Source organism: Pipistrellus kuhlii, unplaced genomic scaffold (genome assembly GCF_014108245.1).
Source record: "Pipistrellus kuhlii isolate mPipKuh1 unplaced genomic scaffold, mPipKuh1.p scaffold_m20_p_10, whole genome shotgun sequence".
NCBI classification, from domain to species: Eukaryota; Metazoa; Chordata; class Mammalia; order Chiroptera; family Vespertilionidae; genus Pipistrellus; species Pipistrellus kuhlii.
The window spans coordinates 24,385,459-24,402,784 of NW_023425405.1; the positions used below are offsets into that span (position 1 = coordinate 24,385,459).

General features: G+C 38.3%; 1 protein-coding gene and 1 long non-coding RNA gene across 2 annotated transcripts in view; one reads left to right on the plus strand and one right to left on the minus strand.

Annotated features, from left to right (window-relative positions):
• CNTNAP2 (contactin associated protein 2) overlaps window positions 1-17,326 on the plus strand; it is a 1,655,787-nt gene that overhangs the window by 1,128,074 nt on the left and 510,387 nt on the right. The gene's annotated exons all lie outside the window — the stretch shown is intronic.
• LOC118714185 lies at window positions 2,482-7,440 on the minus strand. Its single transcript, XR_004986504.2, has 2 exons — window positions 7,408-7,440; window positions 2,482-2,628 (listed from the first exon to the last, which is right to left on the minus strand). It is a non-coding gene; the product is annotated as an uncharacterized LOC118714185 (long non-coding RNA).

Sequence of the window (17,326 nt, forward strand, 5' to 3'; positions counted from 1 at the left end):
AGAAAGCATTACTTTCTATCAAAAGAATAAAGTAACTGTTTGCTCTTATAATTGGGAGGTAGAGAGGACAGGAGAGGTGTCTCTATGCTGGGTAACAGGAGGGAGGGGACTTAGTATGCAGAGTGAGGGTGAGGGGAGAAGGGGACATGGATAGGAGGTAGATGTCAGAAGGAACATGGGGTCCAGCCTGTATGGCACAGTGATTGAGCATTGATCTATGAATCATATCATGATTCAATTCCCGGTCAGGGCACATGCTTGAGTTGTGAGCTTGATCCCCGGTAGCGGATGTGCAAGAAGCAGCTGATCAGTGATTCTCTCTCATCATTGATGTTTCTATTTCTCTCTCCCTCTCCCTTCCTCAATGAAAGCAATAAAATACATTTAAAAAAAAAAAAAAAAGGAACCTGGGAAGATACAGGCCACTTTGTGGTACTGTCCAGCAAAACTGTTGATTATATTTAGTATTTTATAATTCTTATAACATTGTATTAGCCCAAATGTTAAAATCAATCCATTTTCCTTCTTAGAAGGTGGCCATCTAAAGGTCTCTAGAAACCAAAAAGAAATGTTTTTATTTTGTTTCATTTCAAAACATCAAAATGGTGATCAAATCATAGAATTAAGGGGACCAATATTATGAGATGTTCAAGTCTACTAAAGAAGCTTAATGCATAATCACAGACAGTAGAAGTTTCAGCTCTACTAACAGCAGTTTCACAGTTATGAGTTTGCCTGAAGAGAGTGGGTATAATATTTTAAAGTAAAATTAGGAAGTGTTAATAAAATCATATCAACCAAGGCAGGGAAGTACATACCTGTGTTCTTTCCAAATAAGTAGTCACATGAACTTCACAAACAATTACAATTTTGGAATCACCAAACTATTAAAAGGCAGCCAAAAGGTGAATTAATATATTATATACTTTTAAAATTAATGTTTGGCTTTGGGGTATTTTAAAATAATCTTTTTAGATATGTATAAACCATATCTAAAAATACACTGGAAATATGATAATGAAGTTATAAGATATTCCGTGACAATGACTGGTTTTCTTCCTTCTATTCATAGACAATTTATTCTTTTTCTTTCTTCCATTTTTGGAATAGATACTGTTAATATTAAGCAAAACACCCACCACATATATATATGTATACATATATAATTTTCACCCATTGATTCATTTGGTATGTAACAGAACATAGTTCCAACAGATTTCCATTATATGTGACACAGAATTCTGGAAAACAACACTGTTCAGAGCTCATTGGAAATACAAACAAATCAAACCTGCTTACATGAAATACTGGTTTGTTCTTAAATTTGAAAACAGCATTTGTGGGGAAAATAATCAGGCTTCAAACAACTAAAAGTTGACTGTAATTTACTAGATTGTTAACTACAAGTGAATTGGAGGTTAAAAGTGACAGAGGCAGGAGAAAATAAAATTGAATGTAATTTGATACCATACTGCTGAAACCAGAGTATTTTACTGAGAACAGATAGTTATTCAGTGTTAGGGTTGATTTTATTCAAATATTTAGCGATCCAGTGCACAAAATTCATGCACATTAAAAGGGGGTTAATTAGAGGAAATAATTTAATATTGCTATTTGCCCTTTCTCTATTATAGAAGTGTCAGAGATGAAAGAAAATTAGTAAAATGTATATGAAAACCTTCCTCCTGTCAGAGTCTGGGGCACACCATGAGACCCGGAGTCAAGTCCCTGCTCACCCACATGCACCTCAAAATCACATGAGACTCAGACTCGGCCGGCCCCCAATTGGGCTAGATCCAGACCCAGCCAGTCCCACCCTTGTCAAGCCCTGTCAGGCAGGGGGCATAGCCTCAGATCCCTTGGCCTGGTGCCAGGATGGGGGGCATGGCCTGCGGTCCCCCAGCCCTACCAGGGTGGTGGGAATGCCTTGAGGTCCTCCATCAAACCCTACCAGATAGGGGATATGGCCTGAGATCCCCTATCAAGCCCCTCTGAGTGGGGAGCATGGCATGAGGTCTCACGTCAAGCCCTGCCTGGTGGGGGGGATGCAGCCTCAGGTCCTCTGACCCAGCGCTGGGTATGCACCTTGAGGTCCCCCATCAAGCCCTGCTGGGTGGGGGGCACGGCCTGAGGTCCCCTGTCAAGCCCAGCCAGGCAGGGGTTGCAGCCTCAAGTCCCTTGGCCCAGTGCTGAGGTGGAGGGCGTGGCCTGAAGTCCCCTGTCAAGCCCTGCCAGGCGGGAGGCATGACCTGAGGTCCCCTAGCACAGCACCAGGATGGGAAGCACACTTTAAGGTCCCCCATCAAACCCTGCCAGGCAGGGGGCATGGCCTCAGGTTCCCTGGCCTGGCACTGGGGCGGGGGGTGCAACCTGAGGTCCCCAGCTAGGGTAGTGGGGCGCAGCCTGAGGTCCTCTGTCAAGCCCCAAGGGGGTGGGAGGGCGTAGCTTCAGGTCTCATTAAGGCTTTTTTTTTTTCCCCAAAAAAATATATTTTATTGATTTTTTTACAGAGAGGAAATGAGAGGAGAGAGAGAGTTAGAAACATCAATGGGAGAGAGACACCGACCAGCTGACTCCTACGCACCCCACACCAGGGATGTGCCCGCAACCAAGGTACATGCCCTTGACCTTTCAGTCTGGGACCTTTCAGTCCGCAGACAGATGCTCTATCCACTGAGCCAAACCAGTTTTGGCTCCTTAAGGCTTTTTATGGGAATTTGGCCTCAGCTGTGGGTGCAGCCACCTTTGTGATGGGATTAGCATATTCCCTCTTTATTAGATGGGATGAGAGATAAAAATCTATGGCAACACAAACAAAAGTATAAATAAAAACTCACCTGGGAAAAAACAGTCTAGAATTATATAACCATTTTTAAAAGATAAACTGGAATTTTCAGTTCCATTCAGTATTGCTGTTGTACTATTTTGAGTATCATCTCAACATAGGGACCAGTGTAACTCAAACATGTGTGGGCGTGGTTTAGAGACATAAAAAACAACAATGATCTGAGGCGGACAAATACAATTGGGGATATATATGTAAGAGAAAGGTCTATAAAAATGAGTCCTTGAGAAAACTAAAATAATGTTGAACTGTCTTGGAAATTTCATTTTTAATGAGAAAGCAGAAAAAGAAATTGGGCTTCACTTATATGAGAGAGGATTTAGCAGAGATTTTATCTGAAGCGGCTTCTTCAGATAGTGTGGATGAAATGCCTAGAAGTTTCAGAATGGGGGAGGAACTTAGCGCACCTCATGCAATTCTGGAGGCTGAAATTACATCACATAGGGAAGTCTTGAAAGCTGTCTCTCAAGATGCCTGACATTACCTCTAATGAGTTTTCTGCTGTTCAAAGTCAGATTCTTTTGACAGAACTTGATCTATCGGCACACTCCAGTTTGAACTCAAATATAATCAGAATCTGCAAGATTGAGCTCTACAATCAAAATGTCGCTGTTTTAATTTAAAATGAGAAGAGCAATTGCTGAAGGGATCGGATGGTCTGGCTGGTACATTCTAAGCAGGCAAGGTGTGTGGAGAGCCAAATTACACACCAGGATGCCAATGCATCAATTTATAATGAAAAAACATATAATGCTGGAGGGACTGGGGACTCATTCTCCACCCTGCCAAATCTCTCCCTGTAGGCTGACCATGCGGGGAGCCAAATTAGAGTGAAATGCCTGCTTCTTGAGCATGGATCAGATCATCAGGAGCCGATGATGGTTTGGGAGTTAAAGGAAACAGATTCTTTGGACCATGAAGCCCTCTTTGTTTGGAAGTAGTTGGATGCAAAGCACATCTTGCTTCCTCTGCTTTGGCCTTCACATTGGCCTGTCTTTCCAGCTTCCTCCAGACCCCATCCTTTATTATTTAGCTCTGTTGATATTATCAGTCAGGTTACAGGGGAGTCTTGCTGGCTTGGGAGCCAGTTCGTCTCTTTGTGCTAATTTTGTTCCTCTCTTTTCAGTAAGTGTTTATATTTTAGTTTAACTTGCAGAAGGCACTTTTATTTTTAAAAAACTTCAGTCCTGGCCAGGTGGCTCAGTTGGTTGGAGTATTATCCCATACATCAAAGGGTTGTGGGTTTGATTCCACGTCAGAACACATACCTAGGTTATGGGTTCAATCCCAGGTTGGGGTGCGTACCATAGACAACTGATCAATGTTTCTCTCTCAATATCTCTCTCTCTCCTGCCCCCTATATTCTATCTCTAAAAACACATCCTCCAGTGAGGATTAGTAAATAAATGACATACAATACCTCAGTGAGTCACTCAAGACCCCAACATTGATGACCTAGGACAACAGATAACCGTGACAGTTACTTAAAGTTCTTTCCAATCCCATATTTTGTGAGGGAAAGTGTTTCTAGTGCTATACTATTACACACATATATCTGAATTTCCTTTCCAGAAAATAGGAAAGACAAAGAAAATGAAAACTTTATAGACTTAGAAGAGGGAGGCCTCCATATAATTAAATCTTTTATATTTTGTTTTGTTGTATGTATTTTTCCAGTTCTGAAAAAGGGGGGAAAAATGATAGATGTTTGTATTCACTTCCAGGAAACTTGAATTTTGACTCCCCAGGGGACTGAATGAAATACTTATGCAGATGCAATAGTTTGCTTCTTAGTAGCTTTTATAGACATTTTGATCGCTTTCTTCACATTGCAGCTTCCAATTTGGAATGGGCTGTAAGAGGAAGAAATTTGCTCAAAAAAAAAAAAAAGTATTATGTGAAACCATTTACTTCCTGGAAGCTTTTGTGATAACAAATACTAGCAAGATGAGAAAGCATTGGGGTAAATAAATCTTATTATCTATCTGTGTGATATTGTTGAAAATACTAAATGCAAGCCATGTGTTTCCGGTGAAATTCCCCTGGAAAGCTATTATATAATAGAAAGAAAAAAAAAAGATAATGCAAAAGCAATACAAATGACAGTGGCTGAGAGTTATACAATAATTTATAGCCAGATATAGTGAGTTTAAGATTGGCAGTAGATTTACCCTTGGGAAGGAAAAGGAGAGAACGGGATGGATGTTAATTTAAAGAACTCTAGAAACCTACCAAGATGTTGCCTAATGAGGTGATCTAATAAGAAGTATTACTTGATGATACATTTACATAATGCCTTTTTTCCCTTGAAGAGATTGCTTTAGAAGAATAACAGAGAAAATGAAGTGAGGTAGAAAACAAAATAACCAAACACAAATATTGTCTCAATGTTTACAAATAATAAAAATAATTTCCTACCCTCAGATTCATTGTTTCTCTTGAGAGCCTGCCTGGATGATCTCAGAATGTAAAATGACACATTAATTAATACTTTGGGATTTCTATTTCTTTATAACCATGCCACTAAGGTACATAATATTCATCTCTATTTCTGAATCATGCCAAGCGGTGGTTGTGTGAGTCCTGCCCTGTTACTCAGCACCAGATGAACTCCCATAATCAGCTCTAATTGATACACAAACTGTTATGGTAAATACACCAGCCTTTAAATAGATTGTTCTAAGAAGTCTATCTTTTGGCATTTATTCTGTTTATTTTGATTTTTTTCTTTTGTTCGGGGAACTTTCTTTTCCTATAGGTACCTGGTTTCTGAGCAACTCTGCTTATATAAAGAGGAAAAGTTTTAGATTGCTCTGAGGTGCAAGCACCCTCATTCCCCCTTTCTCCTCCCCCTCCCACCCTCCATCCCCCCCAACAAACATGCACATTAACACAGAAGTGCCTATCTCCAGACTCCTGTGTTCAAGGTGCTGCTGTCCTGGTTGTGGGTGTGATATACTTATTATGAATCTGTTTCTTGATGATGTTTGTGTCGATCCTAGGACCCTTCTCTGCCCTGGGCCCTCCCCACCTCTCCCAGACATATCGGTGTATAATGCTCCAGTTAATTGAGCCCCAAACTCCTATAGTTTCAGTGTTTTCTCTCCCTTTGTCTCAAGCACACAAATGTTCTTATTGCATATTTGATATCACTTTCTTTCTCTAACTCCTCATTTCTAACATTCTTACATTTTTACTTGAATCCCAAAAAATGTATACACACTTTGAACGATTATAAAGTCGCTGTTTATTAACATACAGTTCATTTTCAAAATTTAAAAGAATCTACAGAAATGAATAATTTTTTTTGGTCAGTGACTATTTTCAAACTGATGACCTTCTGGTCCAAACACTGCCGAGAACTTGAAGCAATGAAATTGCAAATACCAAGAATAATTTCTTCGGAATTTGTGTGCCCTCTATTTGTTGACTGTTGCTGGTCTTGTACCATAAACTTTCATCTTTTAAAATCCAGTGGTACTTTAGGATACATTTTTTTAAATTATGTTTTTATTGATAATAGGCAGCAAGGGAAAGGAGGTAAGAGGTAGGCTGCCTCCTGCATGCCCCTTATGGGGGATTGAGCCTGGAGCCCCAGGCATGTGCCCTGACCAGAAATTGAACTGGTAACCTCTTGGTTCCTGGATCAATGCTCAATCACTGAGCCACACTGGTTGGGCAGGATAAATTTTCTTTGTTCAAAGCTTGGTCTGGCTTTATCCATTGTTTCAAATCAGTCATATCTGAAAATGAATTAAAACTAAGTGAGTTATCAGCTGTTAAACTCTATATACATTTTTTTGGTTATTTTTTAGCGTTGCAAATTTAATCTCAAACACAGATATAGAGAATAGGTGGAATTGTATATAACTTTTACCTCTGCTTGAAAACCTTTTGATAGTTTTTTTTTTTTTAAACCTTCAGTAGTAAGAATCTAGTGTAATGTGCTACTACTGGGCTTTGGATAAAATTCTTCTGCTCTGACCTTCTAAATTCAGCCCTTTGCTCTGGTGACTGCTTCTTCATATGAGCACTTTCTGTTCTACAGCCTGTACTGTGACATGACCCTACCCTAATAAAAGGTTTGACTTCCATCTCAGTAACTGCTACCCTTTGTCCTTTCCATCTATATCACTAAGTGGTCCATCCACCTAACTTCTCAGGAGGTATGCTTGAATCTTGGAGTTTTGTAGGCTTGCAAGAAAGGCCAGTCCTTTCTTAGAAAATTCAATACCAATTTTTAATTTATCTTCTAATAATACCCAGGCCATACAAATGTTAATTAAATACACAAACCCCCAAATCCGATTTCTTTAATATAAATGTAATATCAGACACTTTTCCCAATAAAGAGCCATTTTTATTTATTTATGTAATATATTCCTCAAGGAACCCTGTGTCTTTTTATTTATTTATATAATATATTTTATTGATTTTTTTTACAGAGAGGAAGAGAAAGGGATAGAGAGTTAGAAACATCGATGAGAGAGGATCATTGATCAGCTGCCTCTTGCACACCCCCTACTGGGGATGTGTCTGCAACCAAGGTATATGCCCTTGACCGGAATCGAACCTGGGACCTTTCAGTTCGCAGGCCGATGCTCTATCCATTGAGCCAAACCGGTTTTGGCAAGCCTGTGTCTTTTAAAAACAACATCCCAGGTTCTGCATCTCCATCACTGTCCAGAGGATGACACCCCAGCCTTGTCAGGAGGCATTTAGCCCTTGGATGGTTAGGCACAGTCCCTACACCTGCTCCCACATCGAGGGGCTGATTAACAGTGCATTCCAGCTCTTAGCAAGACAGAGCAGGAAATAAAATTAAGGTGTAGGGTTAGGCAGGAAATGCAGATAAAATGACTTGGGAAATGTATTTAAGCAAGATATAATTACCTGACTTATAATTAGCCCAGAACATCAGGCTTTCCATCCATAAAGGCTTCCTTTTTATTTTTTTTGCAAAAAATCAAGTGATGCCATCAGGAAGCAGATGGGACTTGTATGCATGTAGGTGAGTAATGGACACTTCTTACCTCAAGAAGAGCCTGCTCAGAATTTGGTTATAGGATTTCCTATTGACGATAAATCGTAAGCTTAATAGCTCATTATTTCTATGCCTTCCATTGCTTTGGGCTACTGCAATTATTGCATTCTTTTAAAATGTTCTGGAAAAGTTCAGTAACATCTCTATAAGCCTCTTGGCTTCTCTCGTCATATCACCTAACACTATCTAGTGAATTAATACAACCAAGGAAAGCCAAGAACTTCGATCAATTTGAATATGATGGCAACACTATGTGTGTGTATGTATATATATACATATATAGAGAGTTGCCATCATATTCAAATTATATATATATATATATATATAATTTATATATATAAATAATTTATATATATATAATTTATGGTTATATATGGTTAGGCACAGTATATATATATCACCAATGTTAAATAATACACACACATGTGTGTGTGTGTGTGTGTGTGTGTGTGTGTGTTATTATTCCTTTAAAATGCTGTGATACATTTGGGTTTCTAGAAAAGAGAAGATTACTCAGGTCTAAAGTGAGATATTTGGCCCATTGAGTGCTCCTGCTTCAATTGTGGCTCTTTAAGTAGCCCTGTCATCCCAAGGTTGTTTCAAAGAGAAGGAAGAGTCTGGCTAGTTATAGCTCAGTGGTTGAGCACTGATCTATGAACCAGAAGGCCCCAGTTCCATTTCTGATCAGGGAACATGCCTGGGTTTAGGGCTTGATCCCCAGTTTGGGGACTGCAGGGAAAGCCAATCAATGATTCTCATCACTGATATTTCTATTTCTCCACCTCCTTTACTCTCTGAAATTATAAATATATTTTAAAAAATAAAGACAATAAAAAGCAAAATAAAAAAAAGTCCTGTTGGTTCAAGGAATGTACTATGGAGAGATGGTGACCTGATACTAGAAGGGTTCTGGTATCTGTTTATATAATAGACAAAGTTAAATGTGATAAAAGGTCTAATTTCCTCTTTCCCTTGATCTATAATGTATAGGCATCTTAGGATGTTAAAAGTAACCTGGCCAAGACTATGTTTCATGAGAAAATGAGTTTCAATTGTATTTCCCTCGTGGAATGGTACACTAGAATTATTAGGCTGTATACTGTTTGCAATTATAATCACAAAAGCAGTTTAGCTTTTCAAACCCTTTATTTCTAAATATGGACATGTTTACTTACCCATTCATCCATGCTGCAACTTATTCTTTGTACCAATATTTCCTGAATATCGACTCTGTGTAAGTCACTTTGCTAAGTTCAGTGAAGAATAAAAGTAAAGTCCAGTTTTCTGTGTACTGAAATCTGTGTAAGCACTAAAACATTAGCAGAGTATTTAACTAATATAAATTTTCCATTTTATATGAGGTGAAAATGCAGAGTAGTTAAATAATTGAAAACAATGGTTCTTATCCTATATAATAAAAGGCTAATATGCAAATTATCTCCTCAGGAGTTTGATTGGGAGTTCAACTGCTTGCTATGATGTGCACTGACCACCAGAAAGTGGCACAGAATGAAGGAAGGCCCCGATCAGCCCTGATCACTGGCCAGGCCTAGGGACCTTACCCATTCACAAATTTTGTGCACTGGGCCTCTAGTAATATAATAAAGATGCAATATGCAAATTGACCAATACTCCAACACACAAGATGGCCAACCCATGTGGACACAAAATAGTTGCCACAAGATGGCCAGTAGGAGAGGGCAGTTGTGGGCCATCAGGCCAGAAGGAGGGCAGATGGGGGTTACCAGGCCAATGGGGGAGGGCACATTGTGGGTGATCAGGCCAGTGGGGGAGGGCAGTTGTGGGGGACCAGGCATGCAGGGGAGGGCAGTTTAGGGGGACCAGGTTGACAATGGAGGGAAGTTAGGGGTGACTGGGCCAGCATGGGAGGGCAGTTGGGGGAGACCAGGCCTGTAGGGGAGAACAGTTAGGGCCGATCGGATTGGCAGGGGAGCAATTAGGCATTGATCTGGCTGGCAGGGGAGTGACTAGGGGGTGATCAGGCCCTAGAATCAGATAGGGGCAATCAGGAAGGCAGGAAGGCAAGCGGTTGGGAGCCAGCAGTCCTGGATTGTAAGAGGGATGTCTGACTGCCCATTTACAGTCAGACATACCTCAAAGGGTCCCAGATTGGAGAGGGTGCATGCTGGACTGAGGAACACACATCCCGTGCACAAATTTTGTGCACTGGGCCTCTATTATAATCATATATATATATATATATATATATATATATATATATATATATATATATATGTAATTTATAGGGATATAATTTTGAAAGTAGTAAACATGATTTCCCATAATGACTTCTTTAATGGGAACGAGCAAAATGCCTTAATACTTATAAATGACTTGGAAGATGTTTGTTTGTAAACAAGTCAGTTAGAGTAGTTATTCGTTTTTGGAATACAAGGAGAAAACAAAAACAAAAACCTTGTGAGTTAGATTGGGGCTTCCTAGCCTTGTTTTGAGCAAGAATGTTAGCTCCATAAGAAAAGTGTCCCAGCATCTAGAACTGTGCCTAGAGCATGAAAATAAACTTTATTATAATAACCCTTAGGATGATTGAAAATCGAGCATGGAAGACATGTGAATATCCCTGTGCAGGGATATGATATAACTTTTCCATTCAAAATACGCTGTCTCCTAGATTTTAGGAGGTTTTATTTCATTTTATAGTATAAATAGTTTCTTTTTAATCATTGTCATTATAAAACCCTATTTATCTTTAAGTGAGTTTCACCAAGTAAGAGCCTTGCATTTCTCTTAAATGCATTTCTGGCCAAGAAACATTACTAAGTGATTTGAGGAGGACCGCTGGCATGGAGAAGAAAATGTTGTATTTGGGTATCTGTGGTAGTAGGGATAGAACAAGGAAAGGATAAAACAAAAAGAATTGTCTTTTGCAGAGAGAAGAGGGTGAGAAATGTATTTCCTTTCAGCCCAGAATAACATTTCACCTGCTTCTTAACCTGCCACTGGGACTGAAAACTCACATAATGTGAAAAATCTGTCTCATAGATAGAAAAATGCTATCCTTGATTTTCCTACCACAATTGTAAAATTTATCATCAAAATCCAGTTTCTCCTTCAAGATAATGCTGTGTTTCAGCTAGATCAGTGATTCCCAACCTTTCTAATGCTGCAACCCTCTATTACAGTTCCTCATGTTGTGGTGACCCCCAACCATAAAATTATTTTTGTTGCTACTTCATAACTGTAATTTTGCTACTATTAATGAATTGGAATGTAAATATATGTGCTTTCCGATGTTCTTAGGCTCTACAGCAGTGGTTCTCAACCTATAGGTCGCGACCCAGAGGTTGAGAACCTCTCGCAGTATCTCCTAAGACCATCGGAAGCCACAGATGTGTTTTTCTGTTTTTGAACTCTATATAAGAGAAGAATATGTACTCTTTTCTATTTGGCTTCCTTTGCCCAATGTTGAATTTGAGAGATTCATCTGTGTTGATGGTATTCTCATTTCTCATTCATGTGTATGTGAGTGGACTACAGCTGGGTTTCTGTTTCATGGTAGATGGGTGTTTGGGTTGTTTCCAACATAGAGATGATCCACATAGCACTGCATGAACTATGTGTGTATGTCTTCTGGTGAGTACATACATATATACACTCCATGAGAGAGATGTCTAGATTCTAGATTTTGACAAAGCTGTGTGTTCAGCTTTTACTAGGGCTGCAGGTTTTTCAAAGTAATTCTACCAGCAAATATATGAGATTTCCTATGACTTTGTATTCTTGCCAATATTTTAAGTGTGTCTATGCCATTTTAGCCATTCTCCTGGGTACGAAGTGATGCCAGCCAGCTCTTTAAAACACACACACACACACACACACACACACACACACACACACAGAAACCATTTTTCTTAAAAGAACTAATTCATGTTAACTTTATGAAACAAAGGATAAAACTCAGAACAAAGGAGAAACATTAATTAAGTTTAGCAAAGCTAACAGAGATATTAAAAATCACCTCCAGTTCACCATCCAGAGATTACTACTAATAACTTCTCCAGTTTTACTCTTAGATTTGTTCTGTACTTATGCTTTATAATACAGAAAACAAGGTTATAATTAGCTTTGTGTTACTTAATTTAACAAAAATTCAGTGAAAAACTTTTAATATAGATATATGTATTTCTGCAACATTAATGTTTTTGTTTGTTTTTTTGTTTGTTTATCTTCATCCAAGGACATTTTTTCGAATTAATTTTTAGAGTGGAAGTGATGGTGAGACTCAGAGAGAGAAACATGGATGTGAGAGAAACACATCTTTCACTTTGAAATCATAACTTTTAAAGCATTTAAACCAGCATTCACAAGTATCTTGAGATAGGGCATGTTCACCATCAGCTTTTCCAAGTATTCAGCAGCACTTTTCTTCAAAATAAAGTAATGAATTAAAAGTTCCCACAAATGCTCTTTTCTTGGCATGAAATTTGACATTTTTTAAGTGTAAAAATATCTATAATGTTAACACCTTCCACAAATTTGACATATAAAGTTTTGAAGCTTGCTGTCAATACAACAAAAAAAAATCATACATATCAAATTGCATATGTGTAACTCCATTTATTGGAAAAAAATCCCCATTATTAACTGGTACACCTGGCATTGATTGCCTTCCACACACACCCCTACCTGGGGATGGAGCCTACAACCCAGATACATATCCTTGGCTGGAATTGAACCTGCAACCCTTCAGTCCACAAGCCAATGCTCTAATCACTGAGCAAAACTGGCTAGGGCTATAAATTGAATTTTAATGTCCATTAGTGTTAAAATTAACATTTTGTGACCATATATTTGCATAGGTCCCTCATTCATTAATTTTTTAAAATAAAATCCTAACATTGAGTTACTGAGTCAAGCTATGTCCTTTGTTCAGGTTTTTGAAGGATGTTAGTCTAATAGTATTGCTCTCCACCTGCCATATGCTGTCAGCCTCCTGCATCTTTGCCCATGCTGGCTGTGAGAATCCTTATTTAGGTCAGTGTGACACTATTTTATTGGTAGGCTTTACTGTTCAGGAAGCAATGACTGCAATTCAATTTGCATTCAGCTTGTCTAACTGGAGAGTGTATCTGGGTGTCTCGGCACATCTCCATCTTTTTGCTTCCTGTTAGCATCACCATTGAACATTTCTGGGATTCATCTATTAGGCTCATTCATTCTTCTCTTAGACCAGTCTCACTTCAGAGTTTAGACTCTGCCCCCAGATTTCCTTAAAGCCACAAGCTAGACTATGTTCTCCCCTATAAGTCTATCTCCTTTTCTAACATACATCAGCTCTTCAGGAAGCAACAGTAATGGTAGGTAACCTAGGATCTTTGTTTATTACACTCTTCCAGAAAGCTGGGAGTTTTGATTATCCCGGGATCCTGTCTTTTAGATGTGGCATTACTCTTTCTTATCTCTCTTTCTCCATTGGGAGTTCTTTTGTTATGAATTGCTTCTGACTAAAGTGAATGGAGTAACCTGTAAAATCTATGGGATGGCATGTTACTCCATATAGAAAGATATGAAATAGTTATTATGAATCTTAGGGGGGTTATTTTCCTCTGCATTCTTGGGTCCATGTGGCCAGACCCTCTTTCTCCCCCCTCCCCCCGCCCTGAATACATGGTAACAGTGATAAAGAGGAGGCTTGAGGCCCAGATCCCAGTACGCAAGGTGTGTGAGTGCCCCTTGATTATTTCCCATATGTCTGGAGCAAATGCCCCAGCCATAGAACAATGATAGTAAGGGAACCAGGGCTGCTGAGAAAATGGTCCCTAAGCTATAACTACAGGCTCAGAAGCTTCATTTTTCAAGCTGTATCTCATGAAAAGTGAATGTCCAGTGCTGTTCACTGGAGTAAAAATTACTATGTTGATTTACCTTATGCCTTCTAATAAGCCTTTGGAATTCCTAAAAGTAGGATGCAATATATTGATAGAACGTTTCCCAATTTGTTTACATAGAATAGCTAATAGAAATGTGTAGAACACTCTTGTTCATTGCATGGCATGGTGTGTGAAGCTCAAGTCTGGAGGTGTTTTGTGGGCTCCTCAAGTACTCCATCCTCAAGGCCAATGCTCTCCTCATTAATTAGACCTAAGTCGCCACTGAAGGGAAGGCCAATTTGAATGGGATGGCCCCAATGTACATGGGGGCAGTGTGTGCTTGTACCAGGAGATTGGACCATACCTATTTATAGAACTGTCTGTTCAGTCTTCCCCTCATTAGCTATTGCAGATGTTGTTATGTTTTTTAAAGGGTGTTGCTTCTTCCCAAATTAAAGGAAGCCCTTTGTGATTGTATCTCCCTTTTGTAGAGAATTCTTTAGAGAATCAAATATCAGGCTGAGGCAAATAAATGCTGCTTTCTACACTCAAGAGATGTTTCCCTTTAAAGACATACTTTAAAGTGTCAGAATTAAATCATTTCAGTGAATCGTGAGCTTTAAGTTGGGTTAAATTCCTAGGCAAGATGATGTAAATTGAAATTATATGTCAAATCAGATTTTTTTTTCCATAGGAAAACTTGTATTATAGAGAGATACAGTCCTGACCCGGTTCGTGATACCCCAAAGTTAATAAGAATTGCCATAAAATCTCAACTAATCAAATATAAACAACACACACATACCCTGCTAAACTTTCTAAATTTTAATTATTTATATAGGATGACAAACAGTTACAGAAAATGATATTTAACATGATTCAGTATCAGAGGCTTTTACAATATATAAAAGTTTTAGCTTTCTTATAATTTCTAGTCCTTGGCCCCTTTTTAAGGTGATTATATGGCAAAGCAATTAGCATAGCAGGGAATAACTTTTAGAAGATTCATGGAATTCAGAAAGTGTGTCTTGGGAAAATTAGAACTGACTTCTCAGCCGGCACTTTGGAGAGATTTAAATCTATTAAATGACTTTTTGAGAAAATTATCCATGAAGCCGCCTTGCTAAAAAATGTTATGTTTATTTCCATGACAAAATACAGATATGACACATATCACATTTTTAGGTGATCTTCAGACTTCAAAATATCACCTTTCATGGGAGAATCTCTCACAGGCTGTGGTACATCTACAGTGGAACCTGCTGTTTTCAAGGGTACCACCATGACTGCAATTCACAAGGCCATTCTTCTCTGCATTGATTTTTTAATGTATTTATTTATTTTCTTTATTGATTAAGATATTACATATGTGTCTTTATCCCTCCCATTGCTCCCACCCACCCCCAGACTCATGCCCTCATCCTCTAATGTCTGTGTCCATTGGTTATCTTATATGCATGCATACAAGACCTTTGGTTGATCTCTTCCCTTGCCTTCCTTTTGAGGTTTTAAAAAATATTTTTTTGAGTCTTGACAATACTGCTGCTTTGGTTTAAAAAAAAAATGCCATAGCTTTGGTTAGAATGCATCTGCATTCAAAGCTACCTAAAACTCAGTTTGATCCTGAGTTCACAGAAGCAAAAGTATTTCCATTTCAGCACATGTTCTGCACTTGGCTTATAACAATGGAGAGGAACCATCCCTAGAGGCAGCATTTAACTTTTCTCTATCATGGGAAAACATAATAGGAAGAAGATCCTATTCCAGACTAGAATCCATGGGTTTCATTCTACTGCCCATTTGCCAATAACCAGCAATGTTACCAAACGAAGCAAGTGGTGTAAGTCTACAGTTTCTGTTATTCCATAAATTCCACATAAGGTATGACTTGCACAGCCAAATGACTGCTCTGCTATGATTCCACTGTTGAGATTGTCTTTCTGGAAGGAAAGAGGAAAGGGGTGGGAGGGTGGGGCTAATTGCAGGTAATTACCATGTGACTGAGTATCACTCAGGTTCTGATTGCTGCACTATCTATTACATATGCTATCTTATTTAATCCTTGCCAACATCCTTGTTTCCATTTTTCAGTCCAGTATAAAAATGAGGGTCTAAGAAGTGAAGTAATTACCCATGGAGATGGCAGATCAGCAGTTTGGATTACCTTGTAATGAAACTAAAGCTTATCCTCTTTAGTATAGTATAAGCTGCCTCCTAACTATAGCAGAAAAAAATAATTTCATTATTTTACAACTCCTTGCAGAAACTACTGTTAAATCTTCTCCCCTCCCTCAGCTGCCTGTGTTATGTAGGTCCTATTGGATCTAAATTAAATGCCTGCTTGTGATGACTGCAGCCATAGGAAGGCGTGAACCCTGGTTCCAGACCAAGTGGGAAGAATGACCAAGGCTGGATTCAGGGGTAACACATTCCCAGAGACAGACTAGAATGAGGCTGTGTTCCATTCATAATACAAGTTTAAATGAATCGCTGGGAGGAAAATAGAGGAAATTAAAGAGATAGGAATCAAGAGAGACCTGCATTTCTTTATGACTGCCAAGTAAAAATGTAATTTGCAATATATGTGAAGTGATACAATAATCAGTTAAAGCTTTTAAAAAATCCAAATGTAATGAAATAAAATAATATACATGCCAAAATATACCTAGATACTGTTAAATGTAAAGGATGGATCGTTAATAACACTGACTGTTTGGGAGAAGCTTAATAAACAAGAGATACATTGCTGCTCTGACGATTTACGTTTATTATTACTTCTTTAATCCTGAAGGAAATTTGAACAGTGGAAAGCATAGGCAGAAAGGAAATGAATAATGCATCTGAATAATTGGGCTGGCTTGAGATGTTTAGCCTCACTCTCATTGTGGGCAAATAATATGGGAGAAAAGATTTTGGTGGAAAGTTGTAGATGCTATTTAAATGCAGGAAAAATTTATTGAAAACATATCCAGTAATATCTGAATACCAAATGAAAGACTTTATAGTTTCATTTCTCCTTAGAGATTTTTTTCTAGTTGTCGTTGTGTTGTTTGGGAGAAAATTGCAGTTTAATATTTACAAACCACTTCATTTGCAAACTGCTATTACTATAGTTTCTGTCTGTGAAAATGGTTAATGCTGCAGGCAATGAAAAGACATGGTATTAAAAGTTTTTCCCCATAAAAAAGCTCTCATTTTATTGTAAAAACACGAGCAGTATAACAATACAATATTATTTAGAGAGAGTAATTCATATAGGTAGTATTTCAATGCACTGGGTTGAGTTTTTGAGATGTTTCATAGCAGAAGCTCTGAGAAAACATATTTTACATAGTTGTTTAAGTGTAATAGTATTCAAGTAATTATCTACATAAGAACCAAAGAACTTGCATTGGTAGTTGGAGCTTATAGATAAAATTCATTCCTTATCACAATATAAAATATAGGTTGTCACTTTTTTTCTCCTCAAATAAGCTGAGGTTAGATTTTCCCTATTTGGTCTTGAGATACTCCAATTGATACTTGAAAACGTCCTTAGAGCATCCAATCTGTTCTCTGAAGATTTTTCTGATTTTTAGTGAGTCT